The following is a 7,292-nucleotide window of genomic DNA, read 5'->3' as shown; positions in this document are numbered from 1 at the left end:
GTTCGATCCTCATACTTATTTTTTTTTTTTTTTTTTAACCCCACCACACACACACCTCCAAACACCCGGGCAACGCCGGGTACCCCTCGCTAGCCAATTATAAAGAATTGTTTGCATGTATGTCCAACTAGAGGAATGCACTGAGTGGGAGGAAAGAGATGGAAGTCTTAATAAAAATCTATATTAGACTAGCAAATATTTCTATTATGTATAAATGATATCAACTCCATAAACTTTTTTTCACCATTTCTTTGATTCCAAAATGATTTTTTTTTTTTTTTTTTTTTTTCCAAAGAAAATACCTTCCCAATAACAATTTTCAGTAAATGGAGTTGGAGGCAGATTTAGTGTTAATACTGAGAATGCAAAGAATACAGAAGATAGTATATTGTCCTCAGACAGTTGCTGACAATAATTTAAATTCCCTCCAAATAGATCATCTTCTGACTAAACATTGAGCGTGATATGTTTACCACCCCCAACCCCACCTCAAACGTCAGGAAGTGGGAAAGAACAAGAAGTATGATAAGACAACGAAATAAGTTTATCGGGTGAACAAAGGCAGAGGAAGTTGTTCACCAACGAACTCAAAGAGCTGAGGTGGGATTATAATCAAGGTGTGGCAGATGACAAGAACAAAAGGACTAGATATGTTTAGTGTCTGGGCAGTCTTAGGTGTGGTCATGACTTTTGCGACAGTAGTTGAAGACAGTTGCTGGTTAGATGCAGTGCAGGAGAGTGGCATGTTTGACTTAGTTGAAGGCAGGTTGTGGCTTGGATGTGATGCAGGGAATGAATTGATCAGACACAGCCTTGACAGATGTGGAACATAGTTATTACATATTTACACTTAGGGACCCAATATGCAGAGTATGTCGCAAGGAACAGAAGACAATAACTTGACCCCCCCCCCCTCTTTTTTCTTTTTACAACTGGTGCTGGTCAAGACGACCTTTCAAAGTTTGGTGCACAGTTAGAACTAAACCTATTTTTAAAAACTAAATTGCAGAAAAATCTTGATGTACATATCATTCATAGTATGAAGATGTCAAGTTTTATTAAATTTAATATTGTATCCATTACAAGGCTGCTTTTGATCTCGATTGTTCAATTTTAGTTGTCTCTCCATTATTTATAAAGCATGATGGCTCAAAATATAACATTTAAGAACATCAAATTTTATGACTAGTTAAAGAAAAAAAAAAATACTTCATCAATTTGATTTTTTTATTTATTTTTTTATTTTTATTTTTTTTTTTTGTCAAGATTTTTCTATACTTTTATTTTGAAAACGGTTAAATTCTAAAGAAACACCCAAAGTTTAACTCCAAATAATTTTGCCACCATGCTGATGTAATGTTGGTTTCTTCTTTAATACACTAGTTCTATAATTAACTCGTAGATCAACTTGCATTGCCCAGTTGTAAAATATGCTTAAATATATTTTAATTTATCCAGATTTTGTATTATAGAACCAATAATCTATTATATTGTACCCAATATATGGTAATGATATCAAAAAATTTTTAAATTATGGCTTGCCATCAACTAGAATCAAAACCAAAACATTTCTCTCCAGTAGTATTTGCTACCATATGACCTATGAACACCTCAAAACTTTAAAATTAGTGTAGTTAAACATAAATGTATATTTGCACATGGATAGAGAATACACATTAATTAAATCGACTTGTCAAGTTCAAAATTTTCAAATTTGACCATTTAGCAGTTACTTTTACTGGCTAAAAAATGACATTGAATTTGTTCAATACGTCTGAATCCCCTATATATCAAGTTTCAAGTCTGTTGATCAAAACTTGACAGTTTTGTGATAATGTTGTTGGATGTAACAATGGTGATGCTGAAGAGAAAGGGCTTTGGTTGTTATAAGATTGATCTGATACATACAATTATTTGTGTATATAATGAATTGATAAAGGAGAAATCTGTTTTCTTCCATGGGGATGATAGTCTCTAACACACATCAGCTGAAGTTGATGTTTTGGATTATAAAGATATCTTGGAAAAAAAAATGTCCGATAGCACCTTTTGACAAGTTCCATCTCAATACCACCCTTGTTAAAACAGTTTACCTTATTTCTTGGGTTGTCAAGTTATTTGTGGGTCACCTAAAATATAGGCCAGATATTATGAGTTTCTTTGGATAGGAAAAAAAAAAGATGGTGGATACCAATTACAAATGTCCATTAATTGTTGTTTGGGAATGCGATTATCCTCAAAAGATAGCCAATTTATTTATATTTTTACTTATAAGAAATGGCATTTGAAAAAAAAAAAAAAAACTTGGTTATGCAAATGAAGCAAGAGGAGGAGGGACCTTCCCATGATGGTGAAAGATAGAACTAATGGAAGGCAAAGACAATGGACTCTACTGGTGGTGAGATTTGAGGAGGAAGAAAAAAAACTTTTTTTTTTTTTTTTTTTTTTTTTTTTTTTTTTTTCAAGCTTAATTTAAAAAATTGCCTGTGATTTGTGAAATGAAATTGTGGATCGGGAGGCTTAAACCACAGCCACCAAGTTATAGAAGGCCTGTTTACTAAAAAATGTAGGTAAGATTTGTCAAACTGTTACTGTTGATATTATATGTTGGCATTTTGTTTTAAAAAGAGCATTAAAACATGTTAAAAAGAAAAGAAAGGCACCCAAATGGATTATTAATGAAACTCAACTTTATTCAATATAAATATTATTTATGTAAAATTACCTAATTTTAAAGCAATATACAATCAAACACTGATAATACTAAATTATGAATTTAAGGAACAAACACTTAAAGAAACAAAACAAACCATTCTTGGCCTTCAGGACAAAATCAGTGTAGTAGTAGTAGTAGTAGTAGTATCTGTTCTGAGGCTACAGTTCACCTTGGGTGTCTTCGGCCGGTGGAGGAGAAATCCTTCATGACTTAGACAATTTTTATTTTTGTTCCTATCCAGAGTGCCCTTTATTGGGAAGCTGGATTTTCCCCACAAGATTATGTTGAAATATTTAAATAACTATTACTTTAAATAGAGAAATTATATTTAGTTTTGGTTTTCTGTTCTATGTCCATTATTTTCCCATGTTTTTCATCAAAATGTGTAGCGTATTTTCATCAGTTACATGGTTAGGAATCCTATATCTGCTATAGTCTGCATCCGTGCAGAATACATGAATACAGAAATGAAGTTCACATAACTATTAAAAGACAATCATACCATAATGTGAACATTGATTAAAAACTAATATAGTAAACATTTACAATATTAAATCAGGGTCGTGGTGAATTTGGGAAGGGACATTATTATTATTATTTCACTCATTAGTTGTCTTACAGGCCATCATCAGTGATTGCTCACTGGCAGTAACCTGTGGTGTTCCCTGGAGACCGAGTGGCAAGTCTATCCAGATTTTCAGTGTTCTCCATCTCTTGACAACTTGTGCAGATGATTGCATGTTATCTCAACAGCCGTTGTCATTGATTTCTTGTTGGCATCGGCCATTGTAGTTTCCTGGGGTTTGGGTGGTAAAATGTCTCAAGGTACCAGATTTGAACTGCACACTTCCAGTGGAGATTTGGTTAGTACTCTCCTGCCTCCTTCTTTCCATCCTCCCTGACCCTTCATAACTAAGTGGTGTGGTGGCAGTCGATGCCATCTACACCAGTTTTTTTTATTATCATGATAATAATAAGGGTGCTTGTGCAATGTATGCACATGTATTTTAAATATTATTTTCAAGTTAAATTAAATTTTGGGTTTGTATTACTGTACACATAGATTCAAAAAAGTTGTTGAAAAACATATATAACAAATAAATGTTATCAAAGGCAACATACGTTACTTTTCTACCTAACTGGATATGTTTTTAGTGTTTTTATTTAATGTAACATGTTTATTATTTTGTATAGTTTTTAGAATTTGTAAAACAAATCCCCCAAAAAAGATACCTTAAAAATTTAAGGGTTTACATTACAAAATAATGTTAGAAACACACTCCATATATGTCAGCCTATGTCACGATAACATATATTGAGTGAGTTTCTAACAGTATTTTGTATAGGTTTTTTAGTTTTAACTTATTTTCCCAAACTTAATATATTCAACAGCAAGCTTACTGCTATTAGTCTTCAAATATATCGATAAACACCATGATTTTTTTAACTGAATAAACATTTTACATTAAATAAAAAAACTAAAACTTGTCCAGTTAGGTAAAAAAGTAATTTATCTTGCCTTTGATAACATTTATTTGTTATATATTTGTTATATATTTTGACAACTTTTTCGAATTTGTGTATAGTAAAACAACCCCCCCCCCCTTTTTTCGTTAAATTGTTAGGTGAAAGTGCAAAATAGTTAGACCCCCCCCCCTCCCACCCGTTATTAATAGCTTTCTAAATAATATTTCAGCACGGTGCTAACAACATTTATGAAACAACAAGAAAATATGTTAACTAAAATTTAATGTACTTTTTATTTTTAGTTCATATCAAAACTAATTAAAACTGATTAGTTAATGAATTTTTAATTAATTTGTGTTGTTTGTAGGAGAATTAAAATTTTCCTATTTCACTTCCCGTTTCAGTCACGTAAATTATTTATCGTTAAAATGTTATAAAAAACAAAAACTTGAAGCTTTAAATATATTTCAAAGAAATAAATTACACCCAGTACTAAAATATTGAATTCATCGATCATAAAAATTAAATCATTTTAAATTAAATAAAAAAAATAAAAATAAAAAAAAACCCTGAAAAATGCTTCTAACTTTAAAATATTTGGAAATACTCAATGAAAAGTTTTATTTATTATTAAAAGAACGGACTGAAAAATATTCTTATATAAAAATTGTTTTGCAGTAAAAAAAATAACTAAAATAAAATGAAATATTCGACTTTTTCCAATAGAAATAAAAGTTCAAAAACAGGTCAACTTACTATATTTTGTTAGATTAAAAGTATCCCAATGTGCAATTAGAACAATTTTTCCATTTGGATAATTATTATTTCTATTTAGAAGAAAATACATGGACGTTTGGTACCACACCCATATTTTTTTATACCTATTAGCGTGATCACGTGGTTAAACACAGGAAACTTTAGGTACTCTTTACCTACAAATCGATTTGGCATTGACGTCATGCTGTCATGTTCACTGGCCTCCTTCTCTCTTGGTAGCCGTGCTTAAACCCACCTGATTCTCAATATAATGAAAAGCAAAAATAACCTTGAGAACACGTTCCACCTGATCACCAGGGAACCAATAACATTCAGAGAAAAGAAAACCCCTTGACTTAAGTCTCACTCAGTACCAAGCCACTGAATTAACACTGAAGAGACAAGGTCCCAGACTTAAGGTCGACTCCCCAAACTTTACAAATAGAAGCCACCAGTCCCCAAGCATCTACATCTGAGTCAGAAACTTATAAATGATCAGAATTCTGTAACTTTCAGTGAATAATTATCCTGTTATTTTTATAGAATAAGTCTTGTTAGCAACTTCTTAATCTTTTGGCTTGAAATTACCTACTTTCCAGTGACATCGACTTGAGAAACCAGGGCTCAACGGATTACACATTCTATCAAAAGCAACGTGGGGAGAGTGGCAGCCTGTCCGACCAGATCCTCTCATCAACTAGGACCCTTGTCGAAACAGCCCAGTCTCAGCGACCAAACAAGACCCAAAGCAGACAAATCTGGTGACATCACTTGCTGGACGTGGTTTGTTAGGAGGGTAAGGGGTACAGTTTGATAAACTGTTCCTCAGACAGACAAGGTCACTTTTATGATATATACAGATTTAAGTAGATTTTATGTAAACAAATATCACTACAACATTCAACTCATTTGGAATTCCCTTCCTGTTACCTGCTTCCCTAACTAATAAAATGCAGAAGTAACTTGTACCAAATCTTGTTTATCTACCCTAAACATGGTCCCAAATCGTAGCCCCTTACATCCAAGTGGTGATATACAAAAAATTTTTTTTTTTAAATCATGTCATACAATGGTCATTTCCTGCATACGATAAATTTCAAAAAAGAAAAAAAAAAAACGGGTAAGACCAAATAATCAGCACAGAGACACTGTTTTTAAGTTATTTATTTCAATTTTTGATATGACTTTATAACACACAGAAAATGAATTGTCACTTAACTGATGGTGTGTGTATGTGTGTGTGTGCGCTTCATTCCTGAAAATTGCAAAAATACTATGATGACCACTAACCCTAAGTTTAGAGGCACTCACAACTCGGCTTAGTGTTAGGAATTTTTTTTTTTTTTTTTTTTTTTTTTTTTTTTTAACAACTTTTCAAGAATTAAGCTTGTCCCTTTCCCAATTAAGCAGCAAGCAGCCATTTGTTTGTTGTTTTTTTCTCTCCTGTATGTAAAAACTTCAAAAGAAATATTATGAGGAAAAAGAAATTATGAACATGACAATTTTAACACATTAAAGGTAACTCAACGCTACTGCATATAGTATAAACTTATTTGTTTTTGCTGTTTTTAAAATTTCTCGACTGTTGAATATTCAGCACAGCAAAAAAGAAAAAAGGAGGGGGAGGGTCTAGTCAGTTAGTTTTCCTTAATTTTTCACTGGACTGTTACCAGAACGAATGACAACTCAAAATAGTACCTTTTTGGTTTTTGTTAGTTGAGTATTTGTATTTTGAAATGATTTATTAAAATAAGATATAAAAAGCACGTTATTGAAAAGTATACTATTATACCAAAAAAAAAATTGAATTTCATGGAAAACAAATGGCACCTACATAATTGTCAGATCGCAAATAGTAACACATCCAAAAATTATGGAAAACAATAAGGTAGAAAATTAATTATTAATGAAAAACTGTTTTCAAAAAAGTTTACATGGGGATTAAATTTTGTACAACATTTTGAATTACATTCATCACATGACGTAAGCAACAGAACATAATTATCTCCTCTGTCAACTTACAATACGTAAGCATAATACAGTAATTTTGTTTCCTTTCGCAAATTTTTTTTTTTCGTTAATAATTATTTTTTTACCTTATCGTTTTTTATGTTACATAAGTTACATAAGTTTCCTATCGCAAATACTATACATCATTTATTTTACTTGAAATCCAATATCTTTTTCATTTAGCCCCAAAAGTCCCCAAGATCTTAACATATTTAAATTTGTGTTCAGCACCATGCAAAACTGCTAAATAGATATACACAGAAAATTTTGGACAAATAGGGTAAAATAGTCCCAAAAATGAAGTGTTTTTATTAGCCCTAAAAGAGCCCCTGGGGCACACCCA

Source organism: Euprymna scolopes, chromosome 7 (assembly GCF_053919585.1).
Source record: "Euprymna scolopes isolate OS-2025 chromosome 7, ASM5391958v1, whole genome shotgun sequence".
Taxonomy (NCBI): domain Eukaryota; kingdom Metazoa; phylum Mollusca; class Cephalopoda; order Sepiida; family Sepiolidae; genus Euprymna; species Euprymna scolopes.
This window is presented reverse-complemented; position numbering follows the sequence as displayed.